General features: G+C 41.0%; 1 protein-coding gene across 8 annotated transcripts in view; it reads right to left on the reverse strand.

Moving 5' to 3' along the window:
* ZCCHC17 (zinc finger CCHC-type containing 17) overlaps positions 1-17,820 on the reverse strand; it is a 62,387-nt gene that overhangs the window by 3,957 nt on the left and 40,610 nt on the right. The window lies entirely within an intron of this gene.

The raw sequence follows: 17,820 nt of genomic DNA on the forward strand, positions 1-17,820 counted from the left end.
TAGTTTATAGAGTATTTTACAGGTCATTCATCTTGATGACATTCCTAGGAGGCTGGGGGGCAGGTTTTAGCCCCAATTTACAGACTGATGCTCAGAGAGGTAAAATCAACAGCCTGAAAATGGCACCTGGATTCAGGTTTTTTCATTGGGCGACCAGAGTGCTTTCTACTGTATCATACACGCCAAAGTCAAGAGTTTGGGGAGGCCAGGTATGCAGCTCTCTGGGATGTGCCACTCAGGGTGAGAGAGGATACGACTTCTTAGAAGTGCACAATTTAATGCCAGAAAATTCAGCTGGTTGTGGTGTGAACAGGTTTATTATGGGATAAAAGAGGCTGAAGGAGGAGGAAGAGGAGAAGGAGGAGGAGGAAGAAGAGGAGGAGGAGAAGGAGGAGGAGGAGAAGGAGGAGGAGGAAGAAGAGGAGGAAGAGAAGAAAGATAGCACCATTTTTGAAACCTGTTGAGAGTAGAACAAATGTTCTGCTCTGGCCATGATCTGGATACTTCTAGGTCTCAGGATGCTTGAGGCTGCTTTTTAGACCAGGGCAACTAGGTAGCTCAGTGTATAGAGTCAGGCCTAGAGATAAAAGGTCCTGGGTTCAAATTTGACCTCAGCAACATCCAGCTGTGTGACCCTGGCCAAATTACTTAATCCCAAATGCCCAGCCCATACTATTCTTGGAATTGATATTTAGTATCAATTCTAAGACAAAAAAGTAAGGGTTTTTTTTTAAAGACCATTAGCCTTTTTTAGGTTAAAATTTTTAAAATTTAATAATTAAAAAATAAAATTGTTTAATTTAATTTTTATTTTATCATCATCAACCCTTATTTACCCGTGTGCTCTTACCATTCCCCCCTTCTCCTCTCTTTCTCCCTCCCTTTTCTGGTTGTGGAAAACCATATAAACTGTGAGATGAGGTTCATGCATTCGTTGCTTTTGCTAAAATCCTTTTTCCCTTCTTTTTTGTCATTATAAGGCAGCTGTGTATTTAAATAGGAGCTATGAGTCAGTCTATTCCCAAACCCTCAGAATCCTGAATGGGAAAGGGGCCTCAGACTAAAGTAGCTCCCTTGTACCTAGGAAGGTACTGCCTAATCTCTTCTCTCACTGGCATCTTATTACTGAGGAAAGCTGGGCTGCTGTGGATAGGAGGGAGGGCACGAAATCATATGGATCAAAGCCTGGGAAGGGGGCTAAATGAAAGTGTTTATTGTATAATGAATGAGTCTTTATGGGGCTGGGGAGAAAAAAGGAGGAGTGGCACTTGGGCCCCCAGCAGCCTCATCTGAGGTGCTACAAAAGTGAGAACAGCCACCTTGGACACTTGTACTTGTTCTATGAACACTGGAAATACATCAGAGAAGGAGGTCTCTGAGTTTCCAGGGCTCTCAGCGGGTCCTCCAGAACAAAAAAGCAAACTAAAGCATGGAGTTTGATGGCATCCACTGGGATGGATGGGAAAAGGCTGACTTGGCAACTAGGGAGACATCCTCCATAGAGTAGAGGTTGCCATAGGGAAGAGACAAAATGCTTGGGAACTGGGAACAATTTTGGTGGCCTTAAAACAAGTGAAGATGGCCATGTAGGGCATGCCTTCTCTCTGGGCTCCAGTTCTTCAACAGAGGCAGGATTGAACAAAGACAAGGCAGCCCTCCACTAGGAGGAGGTGTTTTCACACAGTTTGGCTGAGATTTTGGAGAACAAAGAGCAGCGACTTCAAATACACTAGCTTATAGGAGGCTGGAAAAAACCATCACAATTTTAAAAGGGAAACTAAAGGGGGAGTTTATTGCCTGGCTAGTCAACCATAATATCTCAATAAGGAATGCAGTAGAAGGTAAGGAGTTAAGAATATTTCCTGGATTGTGAGGGAAGGAGGAAGGAGGAAGAAGGGCAGAAGAAGGATATAAAGCCATTGGCCAAATGTTTGCACTAAGGCGTTCCAGGAAAAGCAGAAGGTCAGGAGAGGGGGAGGCCTGGAGAGCCTCAAGTCTGACCTTTTGGCTGACCCCTGCTCCTTATTCCTTTATAGTTCCTGAGAAAGGCAGCAGCAGCATGAAAATACTTGTACTTGACTTATCAGGGAACCTTGGATTCTGGGTGCCAATAGGGACCTCAGCTGCCTTAAGCCTAGAAAGATGTTGGCTAAATATCTGAATAAAGATGAAAACAGAGTTGGGTTGGCTTCCACAGAGGGTCTGCCTATGTGTAAGATAACAGCTCCCCACCAGGGGAATTTCAAGGACAGACCCATTAAACAATGATTTAGTGAGATTCAAGGAGGGGACAAAGAAGTTTATAATCCAGTCAGAGAGATTAACATACAAGACAGAAGATAAGTGCCAAATAAATGGCATAGATAATATGCTTCCATCAGTTTTCCTTTACTCATACATACTTCTCTCCCCACTGGGAGGATGAGTTATGCCACACCTAGGTAGATCCCTTATCTTCCTCAATCCTGAGCCCAAATTTCTGGAAGGTGGATGTCAAATCAGATTATGAGGAAAATTCACTTTTGATAAGAAGCAGATTTAGAAAAGGTTGGCTTCAATGTCCTTTGACCCCAAATCCAGTGCTCTTTGTACTATATTTCAGGACTTTAGATCTAGTTTTGAAGGGGATGTCAGAGGCTTTCTGGTCCAACCCCTAATTTTACAAATGAAGAACTGAGGCTCAGAGAGGTTAAGTGATTGGTCCAAGGTCATACTGATATGAGGCAGAGGTAAGATTTGAACCCAGACCTTCATTCCACCATGCCCCACTGCCTCCCTTTGTTTAGTTGTTCAACCACATCCAACTCTTCAAGACCTCAGTTGATGATTTCTTAGCAGAAATTCTGGAGAGGTTTGTCATTTCCTTCTCCAACTCATTTTACAGATGAGGAAATCGAGACAAAAAGGACCAAGTGACTTGCCTGGGGTCATATAACTAGTAAGTGTCTGAGGTCAGATTTGAACTGAGGAAGATGAGTCTTCCTGACTCCATGCCCAGCACTCTATCCATGGTGCCACGTAGCTGCCCAACTGCCTCCTTTATTGCCTGCCAATGTTTACTGACCTGTATTTTACATTGCTTTTCTCTGGCTGAGTTTCAGGCTGCCCAGGGACAAAGGGCCATTGTGGGGCACCACACTATTTTCTATTCTCTCCACAGTTTGGTCTAGGTATCCTCTGGCATAACAGATAAGGTATTGCTTCTAACGCTAGTATTAACCTGTGATGACCCTTTAGGCAAAAGGTTCTAAAACTCCCTTGTAATCTATCCTAGAACACTGGGATAATTTCTTCACTGTTTTGTGCCTCAGTTCCCCCACCTGTAAAATAGAGAATCATAGCCCCTATCCCCAACACTCAAGTCATGATCTTCTAAAGTTGATATGAGGATAAAGGAGAGCCTTGAAGCTGGGGGCTATTTCCTTTGCTATTTATGTTCTTGGTGCCTCCCATAGCATCTTATATATGAGATACCTCTCAAGCAAGCGAAGGTCATAAATTACTGACTGGAGGTGGTGTGACTTTTACTCATTCTAAGTTGCAGACGGGTCTATGCGGACATATATGGGTGGCTGTTCATCTGAGGATGGAAATTAAGCAGCCAACAAAAATGGGAGGATTTTTGAATGAGGGTCTGATGCACCCTATGCAGCTGGCTTCTGGGCCTAGAAAGGACTCCAGGGGAGTCCTACCAGAACAAGAGATTGGAGGGCACTCTGGAAGATGCTCTCAGCTAGTTTTTTTTTTTTTGGGGGGGGGTCATTCTTCTGAGGCACAAGCCTTCTCCAAACCACATTTACTCAAGGACTAAAATGGGCTAGTCAATGCCCAATATATCTTACAAGTCTGTGGGAGAAATCCCAAACAACTTGAGTTTCAAAGACACAATCTGTTACGCCATCTCAATCACCTGCCCCCAATGCCTAGAACACCACCAGTGCTTGTACCCTTTTTCTGTCAATGTTCTGATTCTTTGTTGAATCCTATGGCCTTTCCTAGTCCTGGTATTCACCTCAACAAAATGTAAACTAAACCTGGACCTAAATACCGAGTGAGGCCACCTTGATCAAAGGTTTAGTAGTTTCTGCAACTACTTTGGACAAGGTATTCTTCCTTTTCTTAAAAAACAAACAAACAAACAAAAAACCCTCTTATCTTCCATCTTAGAATTAATACTGTGGGGGGCAGCTGGGTGGCTCAGTGGATTGAGAGTCAGGCCTAGAGATGGGAGGTCCTAGGTTCAAATCTGGCCTCAGACACTTCCCAGCTGTGTGACCCTGGGCAAGTCACTTGACCCCCATTGCCTAGCCCTTACCACTCTTCTGCCTTGGAGCCAATACACAATATTGACTCCAAGATGGAAGGTAAGGGTTAATTTAAAAAATTTTTAATTAATTAAAAAAAGAATTAATACTGTGTATTGGGTTCCAAGGCCAAATAATGGTAAAGGCTAGGCAATTGGGATTAAGTAACTTGCCCAGGGTCCTACAGCTGGGAAGTGAAGTGACTGAGGCCAGATTTGAAACAAGGACCTCTCATCTCCAGGCCTGGATCTCAATCTACTGAGCCACCTACCTCAGTAATATTTCCATAATAATAGAAAGTACTATTTCTATAATAAGAAGAATAATTTTCTTTAAAAACCCTGTTGGTCTCCTTCTGGCTCTTTTTAGAGCTCTCCATGTAGAAACTTTCAGCTGCTTCAGATACCAAATCAGGCCTCTCTCACTGATGGATACCACTTGGCACCAACTTCTCTGCATTCCATGCCCTACTATGAATGAATTCAATTAACATATGTTAAGTGCCTACTGTACACAAAGCTCTGCAAAGAATGGGGGGGAGGGCACAAAATTTAAATGAGATAATGAGGGGGAGGGGTGGTACCACTTAAGGTTTCCTGGAAAAGACAGAATTTGATTTAGGCTTTAAAGGATGGCTGTGAATTCAACAAGGCCACTCCAACCATTTCTCAAAGGGCAATGATCATTTCCATGAAGATCCAAGAGTAATCCATCCAGATTTCACCTTTCTACTGAGCTCCAGTGCCTATAAGACATGCCCACTTGGACGTTTCATTGGAATTTTATTAGTTCTCTCAAGAGCAGGTAGCCTCTGTTTTTCACTTTGAATCTCCAGAACTTAGTGATGTGATTTCCTTATTTCCTTCCTTCCTTCCTTCCTTCCTTCCTTCCTTCCTTCCTTCCTTCCTTCCTTCCTTCCTTCCTCCTTCCTTCCTTCCCTCCTCCCTTCCTTCCTTCCTTCCTTCCTTCCTTCCTTCCTTCCTTCCTTCCTTCCTTCCTTCCTTCCCTCCTTCCTTCCTTTCTCCCTCCCTCCCTTTCTATCACTACCAAGTGTTAGTTCCAAGGCCAAAGAATAGTAAGGGCCAGGCAATGGTGGTCAAGTCACTTGCCCAGCTGAGGTCAAATTTGAACCCAGTTCATCCTGACACCAGGCCTGGCTCTCTATCCACTGAGCCACCATGTTGACCCAGTTCTTTTTCTTTCATTCTTTTCAAATTCAACATATTGAAAATCAAACATGGTGTCTTCCCCCTAAAACTCAATCCTATTCCTAACTTCCTTATTTCTTCCAAGAATATGATCATCCTTCCAACCAGTCCCATTCAAAATCTCAGGCAATTCTTCATCCTTTTCTCACCCCCAATAGCCAATCAGTTGTCAAAACTTGCTGTGAGGGTAGAACTGACACCTCTCATGTCCACTTTCTTCTTTCTACTCACACAACCTCTATGTAAGGTCAGGTCCTAACTGCCTCTTATCTAGACTCCCTATATCCAGCCTCTCTTCTCTTCAACCTATTTTCCCCAAAGCTGCCAACTTGATGTGAAAGGACACATTTAGCCATTTCCTTTCTTTCCTTAGGAAGTTTCAAATGCCTTCCTCTTGCCTCCAAGATAAAAGTTCATCACAACCTAGTTCAGGCAGTTTCAGATTGATTCCACATTAGTGTCTCTCACTCCCATTGTGTCCTATCCTACTTCCTACTGTCCTCTTAGCATCCATGCTTCTGTTCCTCTCTAGAATGAACTCTTTCCTCACCACTCTCTCTCAGAATTCCTTACTCTATCCAAGGTACAGCTCAAATATCACACAACACAACCACCATCACCAACACAACCACCATCACCATCATCATCATGGTAGCCAGGTGGCTGAGCAGATAGGGAAATGGGAGGGTTTGGGTTCAGATTTGACCTTGGGTACTTCCTAGGCACTTACCCTGGGCAAGTCACTTAATTGCCATTGCCTAGCCCTTTCCACTTTTCTGCCTTGGAACTGATGCATAATATTAATTCTAAGATAGAAGGTAAGGGTGAAAAAATAAAACAAAACAGAAAGCATTACTTTAGCCTTTTAAGGTTTACCAATTACTTTATAAATATTATCTCATTTGATCCTCACAGTAGCCTGGGAAGTAGATGTTATTGTTAACTTCATTTTACAGTTGAAGAAAGACAGGGGCTAACTGACTTGCCTAGGAACACATCCAGCTAAGTAAAAGTCACAGGCTGGATTTGAACTCAGATCTTCTTGACTACAGACCCAGCCCTCTCTCCACTTTACCACTAGCTTACACTTCCTACAAGAGGCCTTTCTTGTTCCCAACTATACTGTTTCCACCAAAATAACCTTTTGTATTTATTTGTATATAGACTGCCTCATTTCCCACTTGCAAGAATGTAAGCTCCTTGAGGGCAGGCAGGTAGATCATTTTATCTTTGTAGCCATAGTTCCTGACACTTAGTGGATGATACAGAAATAGTTGCTGAATTGAATTTTTTAATTTCTGGAAATGCTGAATTAATGAACAAGTCTTGGAGAGGTTAAGTGACCTTGGTTTACCTAAAGCTGACCTTAGTAAGTGGTGGAGCTGGAACTTGGATCATCTGACTAATTTCTGTGCACTTTCCACTACCAGAAGACCTTTTCTTAATCATGAATGAATGACAAAGCATTAAGTGCTTAGTATGTGCCAAGAACATCATTAATTGTAGAGGTTGCTGTCTGATACTTATATTTATCTAATTTTATTTGACTTGGCAAGCCTGTGCCTTTTACACTGTGAATTCCTCAAAAGCAGGCATCAATGTCCTTTAATCCTTATGTTTCTTATAGGGAAACAGAAAGATCTAGGCAAGTGTGGGTTGGTTACAGCATATTAACAGTGATGATCTGCACGTATACCAGATATGACATCGTTAAAGACATTATGTGGCCTGAACAAAGACAGGCCCAGCTGGTGATATGGTTAGACAGAGTAAGGAATATCAGATGCATGGCCTGAGCACTGTGTGGGTGTTCACCAGAAGAAGGCCACTAGGGGTTAGGTGTATGCTTTCTAGTCTATTTCTGGAAAGATAGGCATGGAGAAGGTTCATCCAGGAAAGGGTGTAAGGGCTGCCCCCTGCTCTGCTGGGAGGAGCACCTATCCTGAAAAACCAGATCCAGGGCAGTTTTCCTCTTCTGCAATCTTTAGAAGAGCCTTGAACATATTTCTGAAGATAGAAACTATGAGAAGGGCCTGTTGTGCTGAAGGAGAGGAACAGCTGTAGACACAGCTGTTCACAGGGTGGAGCTGATCCTGAGGTACAACAACTGCTCCATGGCAGCCTTGGCCATAGGAAGTTAGCAGCTTTGTGGCCAGCAACAGGGCTGGTATGGCACTGGCAACCTGTCTAAAAGGGGACGCCCACAGGGAAGGCATGCTTAGCCTTCCTCTTCAATGATGAGGTGCCCACTTCCTAATGGACAAAGGGAAAGGATCACAGTCTTGCTCTAGACCTGGCCCTTTATTTTTTATAATGAGAAGTTTAAGTTTCAATTACAGAACTTTGAACTCTGCATTCAATCTCATTTAAATGAGACCCCCAAAAGTTCACATCACTTTATTTTCTAAAAAGTTTCTCTTGCAAATCAAGAAATACATAAAAAAAAAAAAGTCTAGCTCTCCACAGGGAGGCAAATAAAGAGAAAGAGAAAACACAAAAATAAGCCCACATGTAGAAAAGCTTTTTGGACCTCTGGACCATCAGGCTTTACTGTCTGGCTTGTTGCTGAGCCCTCCTCAATGTGCTGTCTCTTCCCTACTAGAATGTGAGCTTTCTAAAAGCAGGAACTGTCTCATGCCTATATGTATCCCCAGGGCTTAGCATGGTGCTTTGCAAATAATGTTTCATAAATATTTCCTTCCTTTTTCTTTTCCAAAGCCTCACACTACTTCCAAAGCTGACTATAGGTGGCCTGTTTATCTGACTTTCCTTCTCTCACCAAGATGTCCAGCTCCTCTAGTAGGTCACCAGGAAACTAGAAACTTTCTGTTTTAGCCTTGAATTCCTAGCACCTAGGACAGGGCCTGGAATACAGTAAGTGCTTAATAAATATTCTGCCCCTGTCTATCTGAAAGGGCAATACTCTGATGGTTCCAGTTTGCAGAGAATGCCTCCAAGTCCTTGAAAATGGGAGCCTTTTTGCTTTTTAATCATACTCTTAAAATTTTTTTTTCATCCTTCACTCTAACTTTTCTTCAAGTTATCTGACTCCTTCCTTTAAATCTTGGCCTTCCATTCTACTCCCCTGACCTTCATTCCCACTGCCACCACCCTGGCTCAGGTCCTCGTCCCCTTGATTGGCCCTTCAGTCTCTTCTTCCTGTTTCCCATACACCTCTCTGATCATGTTATCCTCACAAAAAACTTCCAATATTTCCCCAATGATAAGTCAATTCAACAACCATCTGTTAGGGAGTCCTTGGTGCTATTCTATCCCTGTGTTCATGTGCTTAGTGGGGAAATGACTGAGTTTCAGAGAGGTACAGTGATTTGCCCAAGATTACACGGCTCAGGCCAGATCTGAACTGACATCCTTCTAAATTCTGGTCCAGTCACCTAGCTACCTTATTCTTTAACTCTCTCCTGATCGATTCTCTATTAAAGTCCCCTAGAGCACCTCATCCTCTCTCCCAGCAGAGGACTGTACTTGCTTCATATTTAAAGAATGAAGGTCATTCATCTGGCACTCACTTTCCTTCTTAATTCCACACCAAATTACCTCTATAAAATTCTCCCTAATGTCCAGCCTCTCTTTACCCACTGGCTATTTTCCCACTACCTGCCAACATTTCTAGATCTCTCCCTTCTTTAAAACCTTTGGGGAGGGGGCAGCTGGGTAGCTCAGTGGATTGGGAGCCAGGTCTAGAGACCGGAGGTCCTAGGTTCAAATCTGGACTCAGATACTTCCCAGCTGTGTGACCCTGGGCAAGTCACTTGACCCCCATTGCCTAGCCCTTACCACTCTTCTGCCCTGGAACCAATACACAGTATTGATTCCAAGATGGAAGGTAAGGGTTTAATTAAAAAAAAAAAACTTTTTGGGAAAAAATGAAAAAAAAAGCAGAAGAAAAACATGATTGATCACATGGTTTGATAGGATATGATTAAGATTTTGATGTTAAAAGATTACTGTAAATATGAATAATATGAAAATAGTATTTGAACAATGTTACATGTATAACCCAGTGGAATTGCTTGTCAGCTCCAGGAGGGATGGGGAGGGAAGGTATTAATCATTTAACCATGGAAAATACTCTAAATAAAAATAAATAAAATTAAAACCTTTGGGGACTAACAAGCTGCCTTAAATCTCACCTTTTCATAGTCAGCCTTCCATATTCTCATTTCTCCACCATTGCATTCTGGCTCCATCACCCAACTAGAATTGTCTTCACCAGGGTCATCAATAATTTTTCTACTGCTAAATGGCTTCTCTCAGTACTTACCTTTCTTGACCTCTCTGAACTTCTGACTGTGTTGACCATTCATTCCCTCCTGGACACTCTTTTCTCCTTGGATCTTTATGACACAGCTATCAGAATTCTCTTTCTACCTGTCAGATTCATTCTTCTTGGCTTCCTTTGTCTGTCTGTCATCTCTGATTCATCCCCTAAACAATGGTGTACTTTTTTTCCCTCCTCACTGCTGCCACTTTACTCAAATGAAGAAGTTTCTGGAGTGACTTTGAAACTAAGCTTGACTTGGGAAGAACAGACTTCACAAACCCCCACCAACAGTCCCTAAATTGTGGGTCTTCCCTTCTCTTAACACTGCCGCTTCAAGATCTTATCACTCTGGGGCAGCTGGGTGGCTCAGTGAATTGAGAGCTATGCCTAGAGATGGGAGGTTCTGGCTTCAAATCTAGCCTGACACTTCCTAGTTATGTGACCCTGGGTAAGTCACTTAACCTCCATTGCCCAGTCCTTACTGTTTTTCTGCTTTGGAGCCATTACACAGTAGTGATTCCACGATGGAAGGTAAGGGTTTAAAAAAAAAAAATATCCTATCACTCACATAAATTCAACCACCATTTCTAGGAAATTGACTCTTAAAAAAAGAAAAACAAAAAAACAAAAAACCCCTTCCTTTCCATCTTAGAATCAATACTATGGATTGGTTCCAAGGCAGAAGGGCAGTAAGGGCCATGCTCAATCACACAGCTAGGAAGTGTCTGAGGTCACATTTGAACCCAGGACTTCCTGTCTTTGGGCTTGGCTCTCAATCCACTGAGCCACCTAGCTACCCCCTTGTAATCTACCTTTCAAGGCTGATTACACATCATTCCCTTATTTCCAAATTGACTGACTTCTTGTTCCCCATACAGACATTCCATCTCCTGCCTGTGTATCATTACCTGGGCTGTTTCCCATCCCTGGAGTGTTCTCCCATTTCACCTGTGCCTTTTGGAACCATTGCTCCCTTCAAAGTTCAATTCAAGGGCCATCTCCTTCAAGAGGCTTTCTCTGATCCTTCCAGGCTTCAGAACACCCAGCAACCCCCTGTATCCCATTCCTCCATCACCAGATATTTCTTTTGTAAATAACCTCTATTTACTTCTCTATGACTACCTTGTGATTCTCTCCCACCCAAAGAGAATGTAAGCTCCATGAGAGAAGGGACTGTATATCTCCCTTTTATGTGTGTCTCCCCAGCCCCCAGCTCAAAGAAGGCATTTAATAAAGGGTTGGTTGTTTGACTGACTGTTCTATGCCATACTTCAGTCCCAGAACCCTGGCTACCCTGATCCTAGCCACCTTCTCCAGTGCTTCTTCACTAAACTACCTCTTCTCCTTTGAGACTTGCTCCATTAGTTTATATCACCCTATCTAGATCCTTGTGATGGTCATCTTTGAGCTCCCTTTTCCCCACTGAGAAAATAAGAAAAACAAAAGCCATTACAAATACATATAGGAAATTAGAACAAATTTCCCTTTTAGTTATGCCCCCCCCCAAATGCTTAATCTGAACCTCCCTATCTACTGATAGTAATTATATTTTATCATGAGTCTTCAGGAACTGTGGTCAGTTCCACTGTTGCCCTTAGTTTCTAGGATGTTTTTTTTGTTTTTGTTTTTTACCCTTACTTTCTGTCCTAGTAACAATTCAAAGTCAAAAGGGCAAAGGGCAAGGGGTAGGCAAATGGGGTTAAATGACTTGACCAGAGCAACATAGCTAGGAAGTAACAGGTCACATTTGGACTGGGTTCTCCTGACTCCAGTTCTGGCCCTCTATCTACTGTGCCATCTAGCTGCCCCTGCCTAAGACTTTTTTTTTTTAAATAACCCTTTCCTTCTGTTTTAGACTCAATACTGAGAATTGGTTCCAAGGCAAAGGAGCAGAAAGGGCTAGGCAATTGCGGTTAAATGACTTACACAATGTCACATAGCCAGAAAGTGTCTGAGACCACATGCAAATGCAGGACCTCCCATTTCTACGTCTGACTCTCAATCTACTGGGCCATATAGCTGCTCCTCTAAGATTTAAAGTTGTTGACCAGTGATCTCTTAACTGTTACAAGTCTGTTCCTATCACATTCCTGTTCACAAAGGTTCAGTGGCTCACTACTGGCTCTAGGATAAAAAACTAACTACCTATTCTGCTATCTACCATCAGGGAAAGAACTGTTGGAGTAGGAATGCTGATGAAAACATAAGATTTATCACGTGTTTATTTGGGCATATGTTTTGGGGGTTTGATTATTATTATTATTCAATTACAAAAATGAATAATATGGAAATGTTTTGCATGATAATACATATATAAGCTAGACTGAATTGCTTGCCAGCTCCAGAGCAGGGAGGGAAGAAGTGAGGGAGACAATTTGGATCATATAACTTTGGAAAACTTATGTGGAAATTTGTTATTACATGTAATTTGTAATAAATAAATTAATTAAAAAAAATTTTTAAGGGGACAGCTGGGTAGCTCAGTGGATTGAGAGCCAGGCCTAGAGATGGGAGGTCCTAGTTTCAAATCTGGCCTCAGATACTTCCCAGCTGTGTGACCCTGGGCAAGTCACTTGACCCCCATTGCCTAGCCGTTACCACTCTTCTGCCCTGGAGCCAATACACAGTATTGACTCTAAGACGGAAGGTAAGGGTTTAAAAACAAATTTTTTTTTTTTTAAGAACTACCTATTCTGTTTGGTTGTAAAAGTTTATCACAGTCTGGTTCCAGACTCTTTTCACACTTATTTCACAATTGCCCCCTAGAGGATCTTATCTTCTTACCCAAGTGGAATACTTGATATTGTGGCACCTTTTTTCTCTGTTCCTCCTCCTCCCCATCTGTTCACAGCTTCATGACTAACCTCCTGCTGAGAGGTGTCCCTCGGAGTGGGCTTTGTCCTATATCCTCTTCCCTTCTCTCTCCCCATTCATTCTTAGCAATATAATCAGCTCCCTTGAGTTCAATTATTATCTCTTGACAGATGAATCCCAAATCTATATGCCAGCCTTAATATCTCTCTGGAACTCCAGTCTTGCATCACTGACTGCCTACTGCACATCCCCACAAGGAAGTCTCACAGGCAGCCCACACTCAAAATATCCAAAATGGAATTCACTAACGTCTTTCTCTTAAAACCACCCCTTCTTCCAATTTCTCTATTTTTGTTCAGGGCATCACTATCAGTCCAGTTAACCAAATGCATGACTCCAACCTCAGAATTTTCCTTGGCTTTACCCTGTTCCTCATTCTCAATTTTCAAGCAGTGGCTGAGTCCTATGGATTCTATCTCCACAATTTCTTACTTTGGTGCCCCTTTCTCTGCACTAACACAAAAGCTTTCCTGGCTTCCTTAAATACCTAATTAAAATCTTATTTTCTACAGGAGGCACTGCTCAATCCCTTTTAATGCTAGTGTTTTCCCTCTATTGATAATTTCCCATTTATCCATATTTAGCTTGTTTGTACATAGTTGTTTCTAGGTTATCCTCCTCATCAGATTGTGAGTTCCTTGAGGGTAGGTACTATCTTTTGCTACTTCTTATATCCCAAATGCTTAGTATAGAGAGGTGGAATCAAGATGGTGGGGTAGAGGCAGCGAAAGTTCAGACCTCTGAAAACCCTTCCTTACCAATTACAAATTAAATACTCCTAGGGGACTGAAAATCAAACTTAACAACAAGAAAAGTGTCTTGAAAGCCAAAATTAATCAGCTTGAAAATGAGGCAAAAGAGATGAAAGATGAGGCAAAGAAGATGAAAGATGAGGCAAAGGAGATGAAAGATGAGGCAAAGAAAATGAAAGATGAGGCAAAGAAGATGAAAGATGATCTCCAAAGAAGATAAGACCAGAAGAAAGATGACCAAAAAGCCAGGGATGAAATCTAGTCTTTAAAAACCAGAATACAACAATTAGAAGCAAGTTATTTCACAAGGCAGTAGGACACTATAAAACAAAACCAAAAGAATGAAAAAATTGAGGAAAATATGAAGCACCTCATTCACAATACAGAAGATTTAGAAAATCATTTCAGGAGAGACAACTTAAGAATCATTGGTCTACTGGAAGACCATGACAAAAGAAAAAGCCTGGACATCATCCTATAGGAAATTATCCAAGAAAACTGCCCCAATATTCTAGAACAAGAGGGAAAAGTGGAAATTAAAAGAATCCACAGATCACCTCCTGTACTTAATCCCCAACTGACATCACCCAGGAATGTTATAGCCAAATTCAAGAACTATTGGACCAAGAAAAAATATTACAAGCTGCTAAGAAGAACGTCATTCAGATACCATGGAACCACAGTGAGGATAGCACAGGATCTGGCTGCATCTACACTGAAAGACCGAAAGGCATGGAATATGATATTCTGGAAAGCAAGGGAACTAGGACTACAATCAATAATCAACTACCCAGCAAAATTGACTATATTTTTACAGGGGAAAGTATGGTCATTTAACAAAATAGAAGAATTCCAAGCATTTGTAAAGAAAAGGCCAGACCTGAACAGAAAATTCGATGCCCAAGCACAGAACTCAAGAGAATCATCAAAAGGTAATTAAGAAAGAGGGAAAAAAGAAAAACAAAACAAAAAACCTTTTTTCTTTAAAAGACCCAATAAGTTAAAATGATATGTATCCCTATAAGAAAAGAGGTCATTGGTAACTCTTAAAAATTGTTATTATCACCTGGGCAGCTAGAAGAATTACACTTAGAGGGAACAGGGACAAACTGTATAGGATGAAATGCCAAGACATAAATGTGTATATAGATATATGTATCCATAAATACATACATATATATATATATAAATATATATATATATACACACACACACAACTAGAGCTAAAAAAAGAGGTTAATACTAAAAGAAATGGGAAAAGAAACAAAATGGGGTAAATTTATGTCACAAAGAAGCATGTGGTGGGAGCGGGGGAGAACATCAAAACACTGGAAGGGTAAAGAGGTTGGAGATAGGAAATACTCAATTCTTATGTGCATTGAAATTGACTCAAAGAGGGAAGAACAATCAAATACACTGGGGAAGAGAATTGATTTGTGCCCTATAGGGAAGTAGACGGGTAACAAACAGACTGGTGGGGAGGGAAGCAGTACAAGGGAGGGAGAGGCTAGGGAGGTAGTTTAAAAAGACTGTAAAGAAAATAATAGGGGAATAAGAAGGGAGGTGGGATAGAAAGGGAAGTAAAATAAGGGTGGGAATTAGGGGGACTGATTAATAATCTACATTGGTGTAGAAGGAAATAGGGAAAGAAGAAAAGGCAGGGCTAGGAATAGAAATCAAAATGCTGGAAAATACACAGCTGGTAATCATAACTCTGAATGTGAATGGAATGAACTCACCCATAAAACGCAAACGAATAGCAGAGTGGATTAGAAACCAAAACCCTACCATGTGCTGTCTACAAGAAACACACATGAGGAAGGTAGACATGCATAGGGTAAAAGTAAGAGGATGGTGCCAAATCTATTGGGCATCCATTGATAAAAAGAAGGAAGGAGTTGCAATCATATCTGACAAAGCCAAAGTAAAAATAGATCTAGTTAAAAGAGATAGGGAAAGTAATTACATCCTGATAAAAGGCAGTATAGACAATGAGGAAATATCAGTACTCAACATGTATGCACCAAATGGCATAGCATCCAAATTTCTAAAGGAGAAACTAGTGGAGCTCAAGGATGAAATAGATAGAAAAACTATACTAGTGGGAGACCTGACCCTTCCTCTATCAGAAGTAGATACATCAAACCAAAAAATAAATAAGAAAGAGGTAAGAGAAGTGAATTAAATCTTAGAAAAATTAGAGTTAGTAGATATGTGGAGAAAACTAAATAGGGACAAAAAGGAATATACCTTCTTTTCAGCAGCTCATGGTATATTCACAAAGACTGACCATGTTCTGGGGCATAAAAACATTGCAAACAAGTGCAAAAGAGCAGAAATAATAAATGCAACCTTCTCAGATCACAATGCAATGAAAATAATAATTAGTAAGGGTACATGAAGAGGCAAATAAAAAATTAATTGGAAATTAAACAATATGATTCTCCAAAATCAGTTAGTTAAAGAACAAATCATAGAAACAATTAATAATTTCATTGAAGAAAATGACAATGATGAGACATCCTTTCAAAATCTATGGGATGTAGCCAAAGGAGTACTCGGGGAAATTTATATCCTTGAGTTCATATAGTAACAAATTAGAGAGGGCAGAGGTCAATGAATTGGGCATGCAAATTAAAAAACTAGAAAATGAACAAATTAAAAATCCTCAGAGGAAGACTAAATTAGAGATCCTAAAAATCAAAGGAGAAATTAATAAAACTGAAAGTGAAAGAACTATTGATTTAATAAATAAGACTAGAAGCTGGTACTTTGAAAAAACAAATAAAATAGACAAAGTACTGGTCAATCTAATTTAAAAAAGGAAAGAAGAAAACCAAATTGAAAGTATCCAAGATGAAAAGGGAGACCTCACCTCTAATGAAGAGGAAATTAAGGCAATCATTAAAAACTATTATGCCTAATTATATGGCAATAAATATGGCAATCTAGGTGATATGGATGAATATTTACAAAAATATAAATTGCCTAGACTAACAGAGGAAGAAATAGACTACCTAAACAACCCCATATCAGAAAAAGAAATTGAACGAGCCATCAAAGAACTCGGTAAGAAAAAATTCCCATGCCCAGATGGATTCACAAATGAATTCTATCAAATATTCAAAGAACAATTACTCCCAATATTATACAAACTATTTGACAGAATAAGCAAAGAATGAGTTCTACCAAATTCCTTATGACACAAATATGGTACTTATTCCAAAGCCAGCCAGGTCAAAAACAGAGAAAGAAAACCAAATGCTTAGTATAGTCCCCACACATAGTAGGTGTTCAATAAATGTTTATTGATTGATGTAATGGTAGAAATTTAGGGCTTTTGGGAGAGGTTATAATATTGTAATGGTTAAAGTGTGGCTACAGGATTTTTTTAATATTGAACAATGGCCGCCAAGGAATTTACTTATGAAATTCCTAAAAAATGAAACACTCAAGTCAGAATGGAGTTTATGGAGGTTTAATCACACTGGGAGTAGGGAAAGGATAGGGAGAGAAGGAGAGAAGAGAAAAGGGAAAGGGGCTACTCAACCTCTGACCAAGGCAGAGGGAGTTTTAGGCCCAAAGGCCCAGGTGGAAAGAATCAGTCCTTAACTCACGTGACCGATCTGAAGGAAAGCTGTCTGCGGGCGTCCTCTCCCTCCAAGCTCCTAACACCAACTCCTGTCTCGCTCTCTCCACAGGAAGTGAGCGAATTCCAGAGGCTGTTCCCTACCTCACTTCCTGTGTCTCACAAATGCCAATGGTTGGCTCTAGCTTGGCTTAGGACAGCCCAGGTGGACAGTTAGTTATTTCTGATTTGTCATTGACTAGCACATGCCCGTGTAGTGTGGGTGTGCACAATTTTTGGGTGCTAGACCAAGATGGAGACTTTTAAAATTCACAATACTCTGGTATATCTGTAGGTATTTCAAAGGTGGGAGGCTCCTTTGCCTCCTGGCTCTCTGAGAGAAATACAGGGAGTAAATTTAAGGTTTCCTCGGGCACTTCTAAAGAAAGGGAGCCATCTGGGGCACACATCTTCTACTGATGTAGGCTTACTTAAATCAGCTACTCCTGTGCAAATAAAAACTAAATCCAGCCCACCTCCTTGCATTCCTCAGTATCCTCTTTCCAAGGAGGCAATGGAAGGCATTACCCCAATAATAAATTCTTTAATTGACCAAGGAATAATTTTCCCTTGTAAATCTGAATACAACACGCCCATCCTCCCCGTTAAAAAACCAAAAAGGGGACCCGATGGAAAACACCTCTATAGATTCGTACAGGATTTGAGGGCTGTGAACAATCACGTTATAAAGAGACACTCCATAGTTCCCAATATCAATACTATTATTTCTTCTATTCCTAGCACAGCTACATACTTTACAGTAGTAGAC

Source organism: Monodelphis domestica, chromosome 4, assembly GCF_027887165.1.
Source record: "Monodelphis domestica isolate mMonDom1 chromosome 4, mMonDom1.pri, whole genome shotgun sequence".
Taxonomy (NCBI): domain Eukaryota; kingdom Metazoa; phylum Chordata; class Mammalia; order Didelphimorphia; family Didelphidae; genus Monodelphis; species Monodelphis domestica.